The 22,746-nt window shown below is 34.6% G+C and overlaps 2 pseudogenes; one reads left to right on the forward strand and one right to left on the reverse strand.

Moving 5' to 3' along the window:
* Positions 1–14,613: 14,613 nt before the first annotated feature.
* LOC120607761 (uncharacterized) lies at positions 14,614–14,732 on the reverse strand (annotated as a pseudogene).
* Positions 14,733–22,214: 7,482 nt separating this feature from the next.
* LOC120607792 (uncharacterized) lies at positions 22,215–22,336 on the forward strand (annotated as a pseudogene).
* The last annotated feature ends 410 nt before the right edge of the window (positions 22,337–22,746 follow it).

Raw genomic sequence — 22,746 nt, forward strand, 5'->3', positions numbered from 1 at the left:
GGGTCCAGATTACTGGTTTGAAAATTGTTCTCCGGATTCTTCAGAGATGCCTTACAGGCAGTTGGAAAGAGGTGGTTGGACATCATCCAAACAGGTTTTTATTTATGGGTTTTGGAGTTCACTGTAATGGTTCTATTTCTTTCAGTCCTGGTTTTGGTGAGATGAGTTAATATTTCAAGCAAATTAAGCATTAGTGGATTAATTTGCAACAACATGGACTAGTAGAAAGGACACAGGCTCTAAAGTCAGCCATACTTGGCTTGACACTACAGTTTGCCTGCTTCCTGGATGATGGACTTGGGGGAATCCAGTCGATACTTTCTCAAGTATCAATTTCTTCCTCTGCAGAATGAAGTGACTAATATTCATGTTTTAGGGTTGTTGTAAAGATCTAAGGAAGTAATTACAAAAAGTTCTTGGCATTTAGTAGTTTTTGACATTCCTTCTTTTTACACTAAAATCACAATTATTTACAAAGGCTTTTTGTTATACTTATATATGAATATATATGTATACATACATACATAAACACACATATGTTTATAAATATGAAGTAGGAACAATAGACAACATTACTTTTCAAAGCAATGGATACATGGCTTTTCATGGCTGAAAATATTAACAGATATGACCTGTAAGAGAATGACTTTACTAAATAAAATTTTCTGTGGATCTAACATCAAACAATATTAGTCCAGTCAAGCATGGCAGAGCACCATTAAATAATTAGCCTTTCGAAGTTAAATATTTATTCAAAAATTACATTTATTTGAAAATATAACACATCCAAAAGGTTTCAAGTAAACTGTCCTTTTTCATTAGCTGTGTATATAGGTCAATTATTAGACTTTAGCAATTCTGTTTCAAAGAAGCTTCTTGGAACCCAGATATAATGGTGAACTCTGAATAAGAGGTACATTTTCTTTGTAGTATCGATTCATAGTAAAGTTGAATTCCTTGTAAGTTCCATTTGTACAGCAGATGTTCATTGTTTTAAATAATACAATGCTGTGTTTACATGATCAATGAGCTCGAGATTCCAAATTGAAAGTAAGAAATTTAGTTCCTCAAGAGAGGTTCATGCTCCACCAGTTTACATGAGAGTGACTATTGGGAAATACAGTAGTTCTCAGTGGGGCAGTTATCACGCCTCGAGACATTTAGCATATTTGTGAGGGCATTGCTGGTTGTCAAGTGATTGAAAGGGTGATGGTAGCATGTAGTGGGCAGAAGCCAGAAGACAGATTTCACTGCATTGTGTGGTTCAATACTGTCTTACAAGCAATTGCCTGTGTAACACATGACTTCTGTTTATCTTGCTGGAAATTTCTGTAGATGAAAGCCTGTTTATCTGAGCCTAGAGCCTAATTCAGGTAACGTATGAACAAAAAGTTGTTGCTATTGTTGTTTTTTGTTTTATAGGTTTTTTTTTTACTTAATTTTAATTTATATAGAATGTTCTAGAAATATAACTGCCACATAAATTGAGAAAGATGTCATTTTGCTTCATTTGGAAAATCACCATGATTTGTTCACCATTTTCAAACATCACATCACTGACTACGATATTACTCTTCATCACTCAGTCACCGATATAGCCCATCTGTATCATTACACATTTAAAGCTGTCGCATTTATGGCATTTCAGCTGTAAACATATGACTTTTTTTTTTTAAATGTCTTCTAGCATTGTTGTGCCCAAATATTTACATAACAAAACACATACTTTTTATTTTAAAATATTTTATTCTTATTACTCCTTTATATTAGATTTAGAACTTTGTACTAATTTTTAAATTACATTTTTAGGCAGGTTATATTATCTACGAATTTCATTTCAAGATGGCAAAGGAAGAATTACAAGACGTCCATTATTAAATACAGCTGAATCGTGTGGAGCTGAGAACCATTTATCTCCCGGTCTAGACACAGCTCTGGAATGAGTGACATTTCTGGGTTCTAACTTAGTTCTGCTGCCTAAGCTATGTGACCTTAGACAAGTCCCTTATCAATTCAGAGCTACAATGGCCTCATCGGTAAAATAAAATAAAATAACCTGCCTTATATGGTTGTTGAGAAGATTACGTGAGTTAGTTCAAGTAAGGCTTGATGTGTTGTTGGTGCTCAATGAACATTAATTGCATTCATCATGGGAATGTTTACTCACTATATGCCGAGATAAATAACACTGTTCACTTTTTTTTTTTCATTTTGTTTGCTTATTTGTTTGTCTGTTGCTTTAAAATGATCTCTGTAATGTAGCATTCTTGAGGCCATGGTCAATAACATGATTCAATAATGACCTTCATGCAAGTTTGCTGGATGTTTTCCCAGTTCTAACCTTTTGTCATCCTGTTAAATAGGGACTACATGGTCATATTTGTGATTTTGTGGGAAAAAATAAAATGACTACTTGGAATGCTGTTTTGAGACCTGAATGAAGAGTGGTGAAGAGTATATTTGAAAATAACACTTAGGAGGCTATCCGCTGAGACTCAGTGGCAGCCTGGATTAGGGCAGTGGTTGTGAAGACATGGTGGTGAGTAAACATTCTTGAGAGATACTGGAAATAGTAAATACAAGTGAGAGTTCTTTGAAATGCATTAACTTGAAGTGAGATATGAGGTAGAGGAGGATGTCAATTTTGACCCCACATTACTGTCTTCGAAATCTGGCTGGATAGAGAAAACTTAAAAAAAAAAAAATCAAGTATGGATAAACTGATTCAAAGTAAATTGACAATTATAAATATGCTTCCTGAGAAATGGGAATAGTAACAAACCTTTCTCATATGATTGCGTGAGGAATAAATAAGCTTAAAAATATGAAGTGGTTATTATAGTATTTGTCACAAATAAGCATTTACTAAATGGTAACTAGTATTATAAAATAATAACAATAATAAATGATAGGTAATAATTTACAAATAATTTAAAATAATCTCAAGAGCTAAGAATTTATCTAGTTCATTAATTTCCTGTGAATGTTTCTCTTCCACAACAGAAAGAACATGATGGATACTTGTTATTTTTTTTGAACTCAGGCTAATAGGAGGGTGATTTTACTTTACAACTGATGCATTTACTATATAGTTTATATATCTATCTGCCACCCTTACTGTTTACTGTAAGAATATAAATTGTTTTTTAATCCAGAATTTTTTCAAATTCCTGTTTCTTTGGAACAATTTTGAATATCATATTTGTTTGAACATGATACCAAAAGAGCAACACATTTTCAAAGGATTATCATTTTTATATTTCTTGGAAAAAACTATGTGCGGGGTATTGTAGTTGATGTGGTCATAGTTTGAGAAAAGACTAATAAATACCTCCTGACCTTAATTGTTTACAATCTTCTTGCTAAAAAAATAATTTCTCTCCTGTATTATTGATTATTTTTTTAATTTGTATATAAATACCAAGCTAAATAGTAATTATTATTCTAAAGAATCAAGAGAAGGAAGAAATCGCTATGGGTAGTTGTAGAAAGGGAGGCTTTGGTTTGTGCCCTGAAAGACATCTAAGACTTAAATATGTAGAGAAAGTTGAGGAGAGCATTCTATTTGGCAAATGTGAGAAATAGCCATCATGATATATAGGTCACTCTTTTTGCTATAAAGGCTGCCTATTCTAGTGTTTACATATTGTGAAAGGAACAGTAGGTGGGGAAGGGAACTGGAGACAAAAGTGGTTACTACTTAGTTACCTTGGTGATTTGAGGCAAGCAACGTTTTAGAAAACACAAAAGCATTCATTCTTAATGTCTGCCAATACTTAAGGGGTCCCCATGGTATCCTGAAACCTACCCATCAACCCTTTGTCAGTTGCCATTACCAGAGTTTGCTTATCCACAGCACTGTGGCTCAGGCTGATGTCATCTATTTTTTTTTTTTTCCTGTGCACTGACATATTTAGCACTTGCCAAATATTAATTTCTACATTAATCATTCTAAGTGTCTTCCCACAATAAGCTCATTGTCTAATAGAGGAGGCAGATGTATAAAAGTTTTAATGAAGTGGCATAACCAATATAAATATAGGAGGATATAAAAAAGAGAGCCCTCCAAGCCACTCAAGGAGGACCTAGGAAGACCACATAGAAAGTGACCACTGATTTGAACTTTTACATGAATAGTTTTCTAGACAGAACTTATATGAGGAGGACATATGGGAATTCAAAGAGACATATAATACAGTGGGAAAGTAACAGTATATTTGTATTGCTAGAATGTAAAGTGTACTTAAAGAAAGAACAAAAGATAGTTTATTTAATTGGTCCAGCATGAACATTGTGATTTCTTTCAACGGCTTTATTGAGATATAATTAATATACAGTACACTGCACATATTTAGAGTGTATAATTTCTTAAGTTTGGACACATGTGTACATTAGTAAAACCATTCTCACAATTATACTAGTGAGCACATCCATCACTCTCAAAAGATTCATCAGATCCCTCTGTGAGCCCTTCTTCTCAGCCCTCTTTTTCTCCCATCCACGAGCAACCACTGAGCTGCTTTGTATTGCTATTAATTAGTTTTAATTTTTTTGAGTTTTACATAAATGATATACAGTAACTCTTGTTTGGCCGTATTTAATTATTTTGAAATCCATCATGTTATTGCACATACCAATCGTTCTTTCCTTTTTAGTGCCAAGTAGTGTTCCATATAAAATACAACTTGTTTATTCGTTCATCTCATGGACATTTCATTTCTTTCCCCACTTTGAATTATTATCAAAAAAAGCTATGTAAAAGTCTTTGTATGCCTGTATATTTTCCTTTCTTCTAAGTAAATATTTAGAAGTAGAATGGCTAAGTCACATGGGAAGTATATACTTAAACTGCTAAGCTGACAAACTGCCACAGTGATTGTACCGTTTTACATTCTCACTGGCAGTGGATGAGAGTTCCAGTTTTTGCACATCTTCGCTAAGAGTGAAGTCTATCTCTTTTACTTTTAGCTATTCTAACATGAATGTAGTGGTATTTTATTATGTCTCTAACTTGCATTTCTCTGATGATTAATGATGTTCATCATCTATTCATGTGCTTTTCGGCTGTTCCTGTGTCATCTTTGGTAGAGAGTCTGTTTGGATCTTTTGCCAATAATTTAAAATTAGATTGTCTTTTTCTTTTTGAGTTTCATATTTTCTTTACATATTCTAGATACAAGTTCTATATCAGATCTATGACCTACAAATATTTTCTCCCAATCTGTGACTTGTCTTTATTAATAGTATCTTTCAAAGAGCAAATTTTTTAAATTTCGAAGGAGTCCATTTTTGACATTTTCCCCCTTGGTAATCATGTTTTAGGTGTCGTCTATAAGAAATCATTAAATTAGGATCCTTGGAGTAGGACCCAGGCATCATTATGTTTAAAAAGCTCCCCATGTAATTTCTATATGCAGCTAAGTTTGAGAACCAGTGCACTATATCAATGTTTCTCAGATTTTAAATATGAATTGAAATCACTTAGAGATCTCCATAAAATGCAGATTCTGATGCAGTGGGGATGAAGTAGTACCTAAGATTCTGTTCTTCTAACAACAACAACAACAACAACAAAATATAAAGCTGACTAGGCAGGCAGTCACAGTCAGAAAAAGGAGAATTTTTGAGTGTTATTTTAGGGAAGTTAGGAATTTTAGTTGGATTGTTTTGGCAATGGGGAGCCACTGAAGAGTGTCTGGTAAAGGAATAACATGTTGTGTTTGGATTTTGGAAAAATCATCCTGGTAACAAGGGGTTGGGGGGAGGTGGGCAAAAGATAAGACTTGAATTAGGGACCCATTCTGCATATATGAACTGTAATCTAGGACAAAGAGGAAGGGTAATGAAGTAAATGCCTGAAGAAAAGGGATGGCTGTGAAAGGCATTTAAGAAAATTACGTCAATGATTGAATATAAAGGTGAGGGAGAGAATGACACTTAGAACTGTTTTGGACGCTAGATACTTTGAGGTATTATCACACTTTTCAATATAAGAAGAGCAGGGCTAGGGGCTGTGCTAGCTGACACAGACATTTCATTTAGACTTGTTAAGGCTGAGAAGCCTTTGAGCCATTCAGGAATAGGTGTACAATATACCATTGGTTAAATAGATCTTGAGTTCAGAAGAAAGCTATGAATTGGAAGCGTGCATTTGGGAATTAGCAAGCATAAAGATAGTCGAAGCCCTGTGTGCAAATGGGATTGCCCTTTGAAGATATAGAAAATGAAGACCAAAAAAGGACTAAAAGTGACCACTTTGGAGGTCACCAACATCACACTTCAGGGTTATAAGTGACACAAGCCTGAGTACAGTGGGTTGAGAAGCAAAAAGAGCCTCTGCCTTCAGGGTCTTTATTGATCACCTTGCAGGTTAATTATCAGGTTACAAGTGCTGATTGCCTACTATGTTGTCCTGAGCACCTGAGCTGTCTTTCCAGAATGGCAGTTTGAAGAATGATTCCCTTCCCCCATCCCTATGGCCCCTGGAAGGTGTAATATACAGAGGCTGACACCGCCACATATCCCAAATCAGAGGTTAAAGACAGGAAAAATGCATCAGGCACTTTTCTCTGAGGCACTGTGCAGGAATGCACTTTCTGTAGCTTGTTTTTTTTTAAAAAAATCTTTGTATTATTACTTTGGACTTCTGGTTCAGTGTCATAATAATATTCTTGTAAGAAAAGAGCTGACCCAAAATTCAGAAGTGTCTCCCTTAATAGGTTTATTTCCATAGCCATATTTTTGTTATCTTCAAATAGCACGTTTAACTCTAGCATGGACTCATGTGCCGAAGTTGAAGGATCAGGGGCAAAGTCCTCATGCTGTGCCACACGTAATTGGGAACATTTCCACTTTTGTTCCAATTGTCTGAGACAAATCCTAAAATTATCATGTGGATTTAAATGTTCATTATCATGTGAGAAATACATCTCCAAGTTGGTAATTATACTAGCCACACTGTAGATTTCTGGATTCCTTCTCTCTTTTTATTTTCTCCTCCTAGCATATGTTGCATTTGTAGCTTTTAGCATAATGACTATGAGTACATATGCCATTTTGTTTAGTCTTGGTAAGGTAAGGGCAAAGTTTCTGTGGGTTTCATCACTAAATTTCAGCCTGTCAAAGAGTGTGTAAGTGAGCACCAAGGCCAGTGTGAAAAGGGGACTGTGGATTTTTAAAGAAAACTGCAAGGGAAACCCTAACCTCTCCTAATTTACATATGGTGACATTTTGCAGAAATATTGGAACATTAGCAGTGACATAATGAAATTCTGCCTATCAGCCATGGAAGGAATAATGTTACTGTAAAGGTAACCTGTCCACTGTTTGTTATCAAGAAAATATTCTTGCCAAGAAACATATATTTAGCAAGGCATGATAAGGAGGGATTTTTTTCCCCTTGTATTTCCTCTCCTGAGCTATCCATCTTCCCCTACAGATTTACTGTGCGATCACTCCCTTTACATGCTAATTATGTGCAGGTCTGGTGAATTTGTTAGTGGTGACACTTCTGGGACCCAGTGGGACTGCAACTCATTATGTGGCAATGTCCAGATATATCAGATATTATTAGCTGTCATTAATCTGCTGTGGAAACACAGAGTGCTAAGCCAGGGAAAGAGCAGAAAAGGGTGTGCAAATGAAGTCTGGGAACAGCCTGAACCCCAAAAGGTCTAAAGGAAAATCAGCCAGAAGGGGACAACAACCAGCAATGAACGCCACTTTGCTCCTGATTTTTTACCCCAACAGCTAATTAGGTATACCTGGAGGAAGGAACAGAAAAGCATTACTTAGCCATTTGTTATGGTAATACCCCTTGTGGCCATTTCACTGGCACTAACCTTTACTGTAATTATGTACGATTATATACATATCAGTTATCTCATCTGAGCCTCAAAGAAATGCCAGAGGTAGGCATTTCACCATGAGATATATTTTAGATCCAACTTCTACAGTAATTCCTAGGCAATGGATTTTGAAATACAAAGCTGCTTGTTGTTATTATTTTTAGTTGGTAAATTTTTTTAATTCATTGAATTTCTTTCATATGGAGTGTCCAATCTGTATCTCCTTCTCAACCCCTCACATCTATGCAAGCCCAATTCTAATTGTTCTTTTAATGCTCACATAAAAATCATGTGATTTCACTATCTTCTGAAGTGCCTTAAGATCTTTTTATATTATGACGATATGTAACTGTAAAACTTAATATAAAAAGATTTTATTTTATCTATCACCTATCTATCTAACTATCTATCTATCTATCTATCTATCTATCTATCTATCTATCTATCTATCATCATCTATCAGTCATCTAACCATAGATCCAATTTCCTTTAATAGATCATAAATCTTCAGAAAGAGAAAAAGTTGAGATCATTATTTTGGGGCTGTGAATCTTAAATAAGATATTTTGGGTATAAGAAGCACATAAAATATCATCAGTCTATCAGCTAAGCAGCTTTTACATTGTTAAATATGGCGAAGCACTCCAAAATGCTATAAATATGAATTAATTGATACTATACTTTTTCTTCATTGATGATTAAGTTCCTAGCTATAGCTGACATTATTAGCGTCTCACCCATTTCTCTTTAGTTAACCCCCAAAGGCCCTTGCAGACAGTCTTATTCAAAGCCAATGGTTTTCTACATTCTTCCAAAACATTCTCTGGCTATGGGAGGAGCCAGAAGTTTTAGAAACTTAATGTCCCCAGGAGTGGCTCTCAACAAATGAGAGATGGGAATTGGTGGATAAACATACCAACTTCCTTGTGATTCCATGAGGTGAATGTGAGATATGTTCAACTTAGTCTCTTAAAGGGTCTCTTGTGGGACTAAGCTCAGTCCCCAATAGAGGTAACCTCTTTATTCTCATATCATTACTTTCCTGACTTTGCTGTATCACCATGTCTCCTGTACACCTCCAATAAACTGCAGAACAAAATCTTGTCTTAACATCTGCTGCTGAGGGACTACAAACAAGATAGTATCCTAGAAAGCAGAACCTCATGATGAAAATTTGGGACTTGGGTCACTCATTGACAAGATGGCAGCAAGTGACTTAACCTGGTGATATTTCTATGCTGAAATAAGATGGGGTACAGGTGAAGGAAATATATCAGTACTTGGACAATATGGTGACAAACAGTCATTAAAAGAATATGGAGTTGTTTGAGTTCTGTTAATTCTAATAAAAATCTTAAAAGATAATAAGAGGCTCATCCAACTATTACCTCAGAATATACTGTAAAAATTAGAAGATGTCATGGCAAGGTTTAAAGATACCTTCACCCTGCTCCTAAAGAACAGACTACAATGAAATCTGGCCTGAGATTTGAGCATTATGATGTTGGAGTTAGCAAGAATATGGTATGGAGAAAGAAAGATGGCTGTAGTCAGGCTCCCTCCTGACGTCCTTAGCAGCTAACTTCCAAGCACAAGTGATTCAGCACTTCTCCCCTTATGTAACCACATGCCAGTAGGCATGCGCGGGCTTCCATTATCTGGCAGTGTGCTCTATTGTTTAACCTGTGTATAAAGACACCGCCAACCTGAGAAGTTGGTTGTGCCCTTGCTGTAATAAAGAGCTATGTTGTAGTCGCTTTTGGCTCCCCACATTTTCTCTCAACTGCCCAAGTCTCATACCCCTTACCTCCGAACCATGAATCTACAGCAAGACAGATGCTCAATTTGTAGTACCAGGAAGTTTTTCATATTAAAGTTAAATCTAACAGGGAAAGAAAGAGACCTTGAGACCTAAGATAAAGGCATTTAGATAATGCACTTGAGAGTCTTGTATCCCTAAAATCACCTGAATCATAGAAAATTCATACAAAGAGCTCACAAAAAGAAGATGCTTTACAAATATATTTCTCTTTTTCTAGACCAATAACTAGAATCAGTTCTCGACATGAATTAAATAGAAAAGTATATTCCTATATGGGAAGAAATGGAGTATTCACCAAATTATTTGTAGGGCTCGGGTAATACATACCAGCAGCAACAGGGAGAATGTAAAAAAAAAAAAAAAGAATAAATGTGTTGACATAGAAGGTCCAGCACATAATGTTGGATAGAGGAGTGATTATTATTATTAGATCATTTTTTTGTGAAATAAGATTTAACATGCTGCTATAGACATCTTAATGAGCTTGTCTTAATTCATGGCTGGTATGGCTGCCAAGAGGCTTGGAGATGACATTGTCTTATAGAAATGAGGTTAAGAATCTGAAAGTGCCAGGTAATTGTAGCAAGGGAATAGAAGGTTTAGAGGGGTGGGAATGGTAGTTTGGATACACTACATAAGGTCAGCAAACTCGCCGGCCATCTAGGTTCACAGGAAGGGCCCCCTGGACACTTCCTTCATTAAGTGATGAAGGATAAATCATTGTGGTAGGCAAAACTTTATCATGCTCAGTGAGGTCCTTGTCTGGAGGACAAGGTATCTACTTTGGAACTGAGATCCCTAAGTTCAAGAGGAATGAGAAGATTATGGGACATTTTTCCCTAGAAAAACTTTTTTTTTTGGCCATTTTTACTTAGCTATAGTATATATTTAATTTTACATTTGCCTTTTATGAAACATCACATTATAAGCAACTGTGTATTATAGTATCATTTTAAGATAATTTTAATATTTTAATAACACTTAAATTTATTTTATAAACCTAAGTATTCTATTTTTCATATTTAAATTACATGATTTTCTAATACTAAAAAGGATAATAGCGAACTCTATATGTACTATGTTTCTTCCTATACACATAAACCTGTAAAAAAGTGTAATCAATAAATTAGGCACAGTAAGAGATTAACAATAACATAAATAGAACAATTAAAATAATATGCTATAATAAAAGTCATGTGAATGTGGTCACGCTCAGAATATCTTATTGTACTATATACTTACCCTTCTCATATGATGATATGATATAATAAAATGTCTATAAGATGAAGAGAAGTGAATGAGACATTATTAAGTAAAATAATGGTTACTTGAACTCAAGCACTGCGATATCATGACAGTCTTTACGATAACGGAGACAGCTACTGGGCAGATAGCATATTCATCATGGAGACACTAGACAAAGGGATGATTTATGTCCCAGGGGGACAGAACAGAAGGGAGAAAGATTTCATCATGCTACTCAAACAGCGTGCAATTTCAAACTTATGAATTGTTTATTTCTGGAACTTTCCATTTAATAGTTTTGGATTATGGTTGACTGAGGGTAACTGAAACTGCAGAAAGCATGACCACAGATAAGGGGGGATTACTGTATTTATTTCCCTAATCTCTTCTTTCAGCTACTACGTAGAGTCTGTTTTTTTTTAAGCTTCTAAATAATAAATTTCCCTATATCTTAATGCCAACTTATCATTTAAACCAAAGAAATAATGGTATAGTCTAATTTTCCTTATTTTTTTATTTTCTTTTTATTTCTGTCTTTGTTTGTACTACCTATATGTTTCCCTGATAGAACTTTAAATATTTAACTGTTTTTTTAGGGCAGCACCCAACTTTTGCCATTTCTTTCCTTTGAACTCTTCTCTAAAGTAAAGGCCTGGATTATGCTGTTGATAGATCTTTTCAATGACCAAAGCTATACTAACTCTTCTGTAGGCACCTATCTAGTTGGGTTGTTTTCATCTGTTATTTAAAAATTCTGGAAATAGAACCATATTAGCCTAGGTTCAATATGGAAAATAGATATTACTCAAGGTTCTGCTTTTTTATGTAAAATGGTAATATACTGTGCAGCAGTACATGGCATCCCTCTAAGTATGTGCTGGACCTGTGCCCAGATCCGATGTTGGGAGTGACCACCCATCAGGAGATGAGAACTCTTGGTTGTAATTTTAGTAGGAATCAGAATCTATAGTATGTTCTACGTCCAGGTTCTAGCTTAATCTGTATGTCTTGTTTTGTTCAAAGCACCCCACTGGAACTATTTCTCCCAAAGATAAATACTTCTGTAGTTAGTTCTAGATCTTTAATTTCCTCCAGTGCTACTGGTTCAGTACACCATTTTACACGTATATTGATAATATTGGGTGAAATTTTCTCTCATCTCACTACAACACACTCTAAAGTTGTGGCATTCAAAGTTAATTTTTTTTTTCTTTACTGCAAACAGTGAGAAATGCATTTACCTTGCAATCCAGTTCATAGTTTTATATATTTCAAAGGTTTCATGAAAGGATATTAATCCTTGTTATATACTATATCTTCTGACTTTTTTCCTACCCTATTTTAAATTTCTTTGAAACTTGATTTCTTAATGCAGGAATAAGTCATACCCTACAGTTTGAAAAACTGGTCAAAAGACTAATTTTGTTATCTGTGTTTTATGTTGGGTGCAGCATAAGAGGGACAAAACTCAAGGTATTTCAAGCAAAAATAGACTTGCAGAAATAGAGAGGATGAAGAATCAGGAAACAGGAAGGCAGCTCTAAAACTACTCAGTTTAAGACCAAACAGGTACAATGCAAGAATTGAAAGCCATGGCAATGCTGAGGCTGGCTTTTGCAAATGTCCCACACTCCCATTCCAGGCTCTTTTGTGGGGTCAGAATCAACATCAAGAACATAGCTTCTGTCTCATCTTTACCTTTTAGATCTTCTGAAAGCATATCTAATTAGGGAGATCTAACTCCTATCCAGAACACTAGATGCAAAAGAGTCTAGGAAAGGCATATTTTAGCTTTCCAGATCTGTAGTACAGGGAGGAACATAGAAATGAAATAGGAATGGGTTCCGAGCAACAATAAACTTATCTAGCCTATGGACAAAAGAGATAGCCTCCTCTCTTTTTCAATTCTCTCTCCTCTCTGACCTGAGTGCTCTGTGAATAAAATCCGCTCTCCTCTGAACTACACTCTGCTGGAAGGACTTCCTGCCACTTCCCCTGAATCCCAATTCACTCCTCTTTGCTGCCCATTTATTGTTTTCTCGTGGCTCATAATGCTTTGTACTCCAGACAAGTTAAATATTATATCAGATATTTAAGAGGGATGAACTTTGTATCAAAAATTCAGAGTTCCTAGCCAGTAAGAAAGTATTTTTTCCCCTCAGATATCATTTGCTTATTCTCTTTTTATTAAACAAACAATCAAGAGAAAGTACAAGCTTGAAATGTTCTTCTTCTCTCATACCATGATTCTCAGTTTTATTCCAAATGTCTGATATACAGTTTAGAGCTCACAAAAAGATACTGTAGAGTGACTTCATGGTGAATGGGTTGATTTAGACAGCCATATTATTATTTTCTCAGTATATGCATGAATTCCTAGGTGTTGTCCAGATGCCTTTACTAAATATTTTTGCATTGTCCTTCATATTGATCATTTGCATATCCAAATACAAGAGTTTCTGCTCTCTGCCTCAAAAAATTCCTCGATGAACTTGCTTGCCTAGATAAGCTTGAGAGAATTATCACAAAAGACAAATATGTGAAGTCAGAGTATGTTTTAAATTCTTTTTAAAATGTTATTTTTATTATAGTTTATATGCATATCCCTTTACATAAAAATGACACTTTGTATATTTGAGCGTGTCTTATTTAAGCAACTTATGTGCAGTTCAATTGAGAACAATAACAGAATTTTATGTAAATATGTGGGCAAGGAATGAACAGGAAAAGCAGAATAACTACTTAAATATGCAGGGTGATGTTTCCTATATATTAGTAATATGAATTAAATGTTAAATGTTATGAATTATGCCCACACACATACTTCAGTAAAGAAGGACCAGCTTAACCAAATACCCAAAAGGCTATGAAAAAGCAGGTGTTTCTTTGACTCAAAAGCTGGAGTAGCTTTAAGTGTAGATCACTAGCTAAAATGCTTATAGAGGCCAGGAAAGTGACCTAAATGAGTGAAGTTGATGAGGTGAAAAATGAAATATTAGTTGCCACTCAGACTCGATATTGAGGATTAGTAAAGAATGACAGGAGCTATAGTGTACTGGGCAGCTCAAATTTGGTCTAAAGAGATTAACTGCTACTCAGGAAGGCCAGCCCTCTATTGCCAGAGCTTCCAATTTTTCAAGAAGAACCAAAATTGTGGATTTCTATGTGAAATGTCCTAATTTTAAATGTTGCAATTAATGCATTTATAAATGACAACACTGTAGGCTAAGATACTTCTACTGAGGCTGGATCTGTTTTGGGAATGCTAGGTTTGACTACTTTCTTATGTTATCCAGGTATATAGGAAACTCTGGGTGAGGAGGCACCCACCCAGCACAAACAACTGAAGAGCTCTGTCTAGGTTTTATTCACATTCCTTGACAAGCTTCTTCAAGTTTCTCTTTAATTCCATTTCCTCCAGAAAGCCTCCTCTTAGCAACCTGCTCACTCCAAACTAGGTGAGATGTTCTTTTGTGCACCCAGTGTCCATTATTAATAATGGAATCTTGATGTCCATTATTAAAATCCTTTTATCTATCTATCATCTATCTATCTATCTATCTATCTATCTATCTATCTATCTATCTATCTATCTATCTATCTATCATCTATCTGTCTATTTAAGTGAGGCAACCCTTGGTTGATCTCATATATTGCAAAGACTTTGTCAGCTAACAATTCCTTATCTTTTATTTTTTATGCCTACAGCACCTGGTCTTCCTAGGTGGTCTCCCAACCAAGTACTAACCAGGCCCAACCCTGCTTAGCTTCTAAGATCAGACATGATCAGGCTTGTTCAGAGTGGCGTGGCTACAGACACTATTAAAATCCTCTTAAAGTTATTGTTACTATTTGCTTAACTGCCTGTGTTCCTGGCCTGACTAAAAATTCAGTGTGCAGGATCTTTGGATCTTTGTTTATCCTGCCCATCATTTAGCTTCAGTTATTAGAATGAAGATAGTATATAGTAGATGCTTGATAAACATTTGATGAATAAACAAATAAATAATACATTAATGATAAAATAAGGGAAATAATAGTTACAGTGTTCTATTATCAAAAGCATATATGGGCCTACATAATACAAATAGAGAATATTATGATTACTCATACAAGGAAAAGAACATTAGCATTAAAAAACTAACTCAAAATAACAAAGAAAAAGAAAACTAGAGACCAATATCTCTCATGAACACCAATGCAAATATTCCAAATAAGACACTAGCGACATATTAAAAAGATTATACTCCTTGATCAAGTAGGCTTCATCCCAGGGCCACAGGGATGGTTCAACATATGCAAATCGATTAATGTGATACACCACATAAACAAATTAAAATATAAGAATCATATGATCATATCAATAGACACAGAAAAAGCCTTCGACAAAATACAGCAGCCATTTATGATCAAAACACTTAATAAAATCTGTATAGAAAAAAAAATACCTTAACATAATAAAGGCCATATGTGACAAACCCTCAGCCAACATTATACTTAATGGTGAAAAACTAAAAAACTTCTCTCTAACATCAGGAACAAGGCAAAGCTATCCACTATCTCTACTGTTATTCAATATAACATTGGAGGTCCTGGCGAATGCCATCAGGCAAGAGAAAGATATAAAAGGTAATGAAATAGGAAACAAAGAAGTCAGACTGTCACTATCTGCGGATGATATGATTCTCTATATAGAAAACCCTAAAGACTCCACAAGAACGCTACTAGAAACACTATGCAAATACAGTAAAGTTTCTGGACACAACTCAACGTTCAAAAATCCATAGTGTTCCTATACTCTAATAATGAAGTATCAGAAAAAGAAGTGGAAAAATAATTCCTTTTGCAATTGCAACAAAAAGAATAACATACCTAGGAGTAAATCTAATGAAACATGTGAAGGACCTATATAATGAAAACTATAAGACCTTATTAAAATAAAAAGAAGATATAAAGAAATGGAAAGATATTCTGTGTTCTTAGATTGGAAGATTCAACATAGTTAAAATAACCTTATTATCTAAAGCATTATACAATTTAACACAATTCCCATCAAAATCCCATTGACATTTTTTAAAGAAATAGAACAAAAAAATCATCAGATTTGTATAGAAGCACAAAAGACCATGAATTGCCAAATCCATCCTGAGAAAAAAAAGAACGAGGCTGAAAGCATCACTCTACCCAACTTCAAATTATTCTACAAAGTGACAGTAATCAAAATGGCATGGTATTGACAGCAAAACAGACACACAGACCAGTGGAACAGAATCTAGAGTCCAGAAGTAAACCCATATTTGTATGGCAAAGAATTTTTGACAAAAAAGCCAGAAACATACAGTGGAGAAAGAAAAGCCTCTTCAATAAATGGTTCTGGGAAAACTGGAAAGCCACCTGCAAAAAAATGAAACTAGACTGTTGTCTATCACCACACACCAAAATTAAATGGATTAAGGACCTGAATATATGACCTGAAACAATAAAATGCATAGAAGAAAACATAGAAACTAAACTCATGGACCTTGGACTTAAAGAGGATTTTATAGATTTGACCACTAAGTCAAGGGGAGTTAAAGCAAAAATAAATGAATGGTACCACATCAAACTAACATGCTTCTGCATAGCAAAAGAAACTATTAACAAGATAAAGAGACAACCATTCGAATGAGAAAATATGTTTGCAAGCAATGCCTCTGATAAGGACCTAATATCCAAAATATACAAAGAGCTCATACAACTCAATAGCAACAAGAACAAAAAACAAATAATCAAATAAAAAAAATGGACAGAGGACCTGAACAGACACTTCTCCTTAGAGAACATACAAATGACTGACAAACATATGAAAAGATGCTCATCATCTCTAGCTATTAGAGAAGTGCAAATCAAAACAACAATGAGATACCACCTCACACCTGTTAGAATAGCTGTTATCAACAGGACAAGTAATAACAAATGTTGGAGAGGATGCAGAGAAAAAAAGAACCCTTATACACTGCTGGTGGGACAAATTGGTACAGCCACTATGGAAAACAGTATGGAGGTTCCTCAGAAAACTAAGAATTGATCTACCATATGATCCAACAATCCCTCTACTGGAGATTTACTCCAAAGATTTGAAAACATATTCGAAAAGATATTCGCACACTGATGTTCATTGCAGCATTATTCATGGTGGCCAGGACATGGAAGCAACTGAAGTGTCCTACGATAGATGATTGGCTAAAGAGGCTATGGTACGTATATACAATGGAATATTACTCAGCCTTAAGAAGAGATGAAATACTGCCATTTGCGACAACATAGATGGACTTTGAGATAATCATGCTAAGTGAAATAAGCCCGTCAGAAAAAGTTGAAAAACACATGATATCACTTATATGTGGCTTATAAACCTAAAAGCAACAAACAAACATGATAAACAGAGACTCATGGACATGGACTATAGTCTAGTGATTACTGGAAGTTAGCGTGGAAGGGAGAGGAGGGAGGTAGATGGGGTAAAAGGGGTCAAATATGTGGTGACATTAAAAATTTTAAAAAACAAACAAAAAAAAACACTTAAGTTTCAGGCTTGAATGATCAAAATTGATGTATGTATTTGGATATATAAGCAAGTTATAAAGTGATTTGAGGAATGTTCACATTCATTTAGCTTTGAATTCAATGTCCGTGGGACCATAAGTTCAATTATTTTACTTGGCATCATCAATTAGTTTATTTCTTAACTTGAGTAATGATTCCTGCTGAATTGAGTGACCAATTGACTTCATTGGCCAAATTGGTATCAAAAGAGTTTCAGAAATAGTCTTTCCTCTTCCTTGAAAGTATATGGTAAAGCTGCCTTAGTTCATAGCCATATGCAGCAAGTAAAATAAATTAGTACTTAGGCATTTCTGAGGTTCATGTCATGGGGCTCATTTATGTAGCGAATTATTACAGTAAGTATGTGAAAATATTCATGCACAGCATTTTATTGTCACCATTGGACAATTCAGCTGACCTAATTTTCCGGTCCTGTACTTATATTACAATGCTTCTAATTGGCCCAGTTGAATCAAAGATTACATTTGTTTTGGAGAAAACAATTTTGAAATCATTGTGACAGCTTCTTTTAAGTTTCAAAATCAAAATAATTGAAATAAAATTTAAGTTTAGTCACTTCTCTTATGGGTTAGGATCTAAAGCACTAAATCAAATCAAAGCAAGGTACTTCAGTTTTTCTCCAGTTTTATGTCTTAAATGAAAGAAAAAAAAAGTGGTAACAGGTTACCAACATTATTGCATATTGCAAGAAACACATGCAATTAAAATGGGTAGTTATGGACCCAATCATACTAATGTTATTTAGTAATAAATAACCTTAATATAGAGAAGACAAAGTACAAATGCATTTAGTGCTTAAGGAGTGATTAATTAAACCTACCTAGGAAACTAGTTTCAAAACAGTTATCACTGTCTTGTAATTTAGGCATGTAGACCCCAATCTGAATTGTTAGGTAGAAAATAAAGAAAATCTATTTATATGTTGCTTCAAATATTTATTAGCTGCTGTTATGAGTATCAGTGTTGATTACAATAATTATTTAGGACTTCAGTTTCCATTTCCTCAATGCTTCCCCCAAAATGTGTTCCTAACTTCACTTAAGATGAATATTTTATCTAATTAAACAATTAATGTAGATTGTTTCACAATTGGTATAAGTGAGAAGATGGTATATTATGGTCACATTTGGTAACCATGAATGACCTAGCTTTAAATTCTTTGTCCAAAGAAACTATCTAGAGTAAATGCATGCTTATGTCTGGCAGACACAAAACCAGTATTATTGAAAAGAAAATCAGAAAGAACTGTCTTTTAACTCATAAGCTTAGCTAATACTACAACTTTGTTCTTGAACTGAAGTTGCCAGTATTCAGAATAATTATCACAGGCCATGAATATCCTAAATTAAATAGATAATTGATGTATTTAGCATTCAATGGATTCCATTATTCAGTGCCTTAAGCTGCCAACTGGGACAGGGGGCAGTTGATCTGATAATTTTGGTTATCATCATTCAGCTGTGTGAATGTTAAAGGTTGGAGCAAGTAGAACAGTTTGGCCCATTTATAGTTTAAGATTTTTTCTATAAGTTTCACTTCTAAGAATCCTTCCACAGGAATTTTGTATAGCTTATAAAAAATAGTTAGAAACATACTAAAAATCAGGATTAAAATAGTTACATGATTTTTCTTATTAATGATCTTTTATTCAGTTAAGCGCATCATTGCTGTGTATTGCATTCTTTTGTTTAAATAATACAGCTTAGACAGATCTTGTAAGTGGAGCAGGTGGCACTATGAGAGAAATTGAAGAAGCTCAAAATGTTAGTTTTGAGTCATGTCATATTGACTAAAACAAGGATGGATATATCATTCATTGTCTAAACTTCAATTTTGAGTGAAATAACACTTACTACAGGAGTATAATCTGTGGCTTTTGCAAGCAAAGAGGGACTGACAGTCCTGTGAAATCTGAAACTTTCTTCCAAATAATTTAGTTTGTATCTTTTCCACTTTGTCATCTTATTGATGATGCATGCTGCATTTCTGATGTGATAGCTTTACATTTATTACAGCATTCAAAATTGTTTCTCGAGTTATGTTGATGATTCTGCGCTATTTCATTTGGCCCCTGTGATAAAAAGCAAACATTAATAAGTGGCTGGTGGGGATTTGGGTTATAGACTGTGACAGTGTGAATGCCAGCATCTCATTCAGTAATCACACTCTAAATTTCATTCTCAGCTGCATTAGACTCTAATCAACTGAGCTTACTGTTCATTCTAACACCACTTCATGACTTTACATGTGATACTTTATGATTCAGCTTCTCTAAACAAAGCTTCTTATAGTAACCACAAACTTAAAAGGGAGACACAGAGAGAAGTTGATCATGTACTATTTAAGAGCCAAAGAGTCTGTAAGATTTGTTTTTCTTTTCTGGAAATTTTGTTACCACAGCACCGATCTTTATGCAGACTTCCACTGGGTCCTGAACAACAAATGTCAGTGAGTCATTATGAGTAATACTAGGTGGTGTTTATACTTTGGCCTCTTTGCTGTATCCTGTAGGCTGGCAGAAATCGGGCCAACTGAATAATTGCTCTAATGCACTCTCTTTTCTTAATATCTGTACTGAATCTTTGTTGCTTGGCACTTCAGTTTGCATTCCAGCATCCTTTCATGCCAAGCTTGGTGATTACTTTAGGTCCCTAAGCTACAGGCATAATTATCTCCCAAGAAGTCACTGGGGACTCTTGAGATGAGAAAGGAAGGTGGAGAGAAGAATACTAGATGAAAGATTAAGGTTTTTTTGGGTGACATAAATGGGGTTGGGGTGGGGAGACGAGATGGAGAACACTCATTTACCAAGTGTTTAGAAGGTCAGGGGTCTGAAATTTAAATCTTACTATTGACCAAAGGTATGGCCAAACATTAAGAAATTAAATAGCTACATACATCTTTAGTCATGGCATAGAGAAGCTTTGACAAATACACAGAGATACAGTTATTTAAATTTAGATGTTACTTTGTTTTAGTTCAATCGAAATTATATTTTTGTCAATTAGTTAATTCATGATTTTTCATATTTTGGAGGAAGATCTGATTTTCAGAACTCCTCAAAGATCACGCTCCCTCAAAACAGTGAACAACTATGCTATTCTTACCACATCCATAATTTGTGCTGCTTGGCCTATGAAACTGCACCACTGACTAAATGAAAAGATATAGCACTTTTGGCTGGGAAGAGCACAGTAGAGTTAATTAGTAACAAATGAACATCAAAATGTACCAGAGATTAAAAAAATACATCAGATGAAAATAAATAAATAAATGATGAAATATTAGGTCAGTATGATTTTATGATTATTGCAGAAAAGTAAACAAAAATTCTTTGATTATTTACATTTCTGGCTTGCTTTAGAACTGTGTCATCTATTACCAGTTCTGTTTATAGAAAACATTGCTTTTGTAAAAACAGGTTTGTAATGAAATATAAAATCTAAGGAAAAGATTTTATTGTAAAATAAACTTGTAGACTCATTATCCTTGGCAGTATTCTCTACTATAGCTTAATGTTTCACAGAGACAGAAATTTGGTGGGTCTTTTTCAAAATTTTAATTTTTTTAACAAACCACTTAATGTTTTTATCTTCCAAGGCATCAGGGAAAAAAATCTGGGACCAATCAGTTTGTATTTTACTACAGGGTAATTTATTACTATGTTGTGTTACTTATTTTTTTTTTCAGTAAAACCTCTAAAAATAGAATTTTCTCTCAAACATTGACACATATGTGGTCAGAATAATGCAGTAAAATGTACACTCCTCATTCTGAAACAAATTACTAAATCCAAAATACAATCTGTGTACAGCCAGCAAATAGGACCATATGACTCTGAAGTGCCTAGGTCTGTTTTTGCATTAAAATATACATTGAATTCATAAAGCTGCATTTCCAAAATGTAATTAGCTTTTTTATGAACTGGTAAATGTAGTAGATAGAACACTCAGGGGATTTCCATATAGCCACGTTTATTCCCACGGGTCTCTGGGAATCATAAATGGTTGTCTTCTTCTGAAATGGATTAGGACAAATTACATTAGGACATGACTGTGAATCTGATTAAGGTGGAACACATTTCAGTTTCCTCTACTCCTTTGAGATGACCTTGTTTTCGTATAACACCAGAAGACAAAAAAGCCTTTGACAACATGTTTCAAATGCATGGTTCCATAATGCACATAAAAAGAGAATTGTTACGCTTATTCAAAAATTGGTCCATACCTTTAATTTCTGTATTTAGCCAAGACAAAGCTTAAGCAAAATCTTCTCTGGTATAGAGCAGGTCACAGATATTGATGTGAGGTGCCAATAAAAGCTTATCAAAAAGTAATTTTTGTGCATAATCTTCTAAGACAGGAGAGACTTGGTTGAAAGGATTTCCTGTTGACCAGAAATCTTTAGGAAAGAAAGAAAAATAATTTTATAAATGGTGATAATACACTATGGCAATTAAAACTCTTCACAATATTTTGTGAAATAAAGAGTCATTCTCAACCGTAAGGCAATGCATTTAACCTCTATTACAGAACAAAGACAGGTGACCAATATTTGATATTGACTAAAACTTGGAAGATAAAGGTCGATAAGAAGATTTTTGAGATGGTGATGAGAGGATAATAAGAGTAAAAATAGTAATAAATAAATATGAAACCACAGTAATAATCTTTTTTCTTAGAAATTAAGAATAACTCTATGGCTATGCCGCCCTGTACTTGCCGGATCTCTTCTGATCTCAGAAGCTAAGCAGGGTCGGACCTTTTTAGTACTTGGATGGGAGACCTCCTAGGAATCATACCAGGTGCTGTAGGCAGTTAAAAAAAAAATGAATTGCATTAAAAAAAAAGAAATTAAGAATAACTGAAACTGAAGTAAACTATTTTTAAATTATTGATAACAAATATTTCACACGTGTGAGTGTTTGCTCTTTGATTTTTGGTTTTGTTTTGGAATGCTAGATCAGTGATTCTCACATTTTGCTGCATACTTTAATTACTTAGGTCCCTATATCTAGGCACCCTCCAGACTACTCAGAATCTCTAAGAATGGGACCCAGTATCCATCAGTATTCAAAAAAAAAAAAACGTAGTTGATTCCAAAATGCAGCCATGTTTGGGAACCAGTGCCTTAAGACTTCCCTGTGATCCAACAACAATAAGAAGTCAGCTCTTGGCATATAGCAAGATTCTCAAGATCTGTTTCTTTAGCTATAATCAGTATTTA

This window comes from Pteropus medius, unplaced genomic scaffold, assembly GCF_902729225.1.
Source record: "Pteropus medius unplaced genomic scaffold, Ma_sr-lr_union100, whole genome shotgun sequence".
Classification (NCBI taxonomy): domain Eukaryota; kingdom Metazoa; phylum Chordata; class Mammalia; order Chiroptera; family Pteropodidae; genus Pteropus; species Pteropus medius.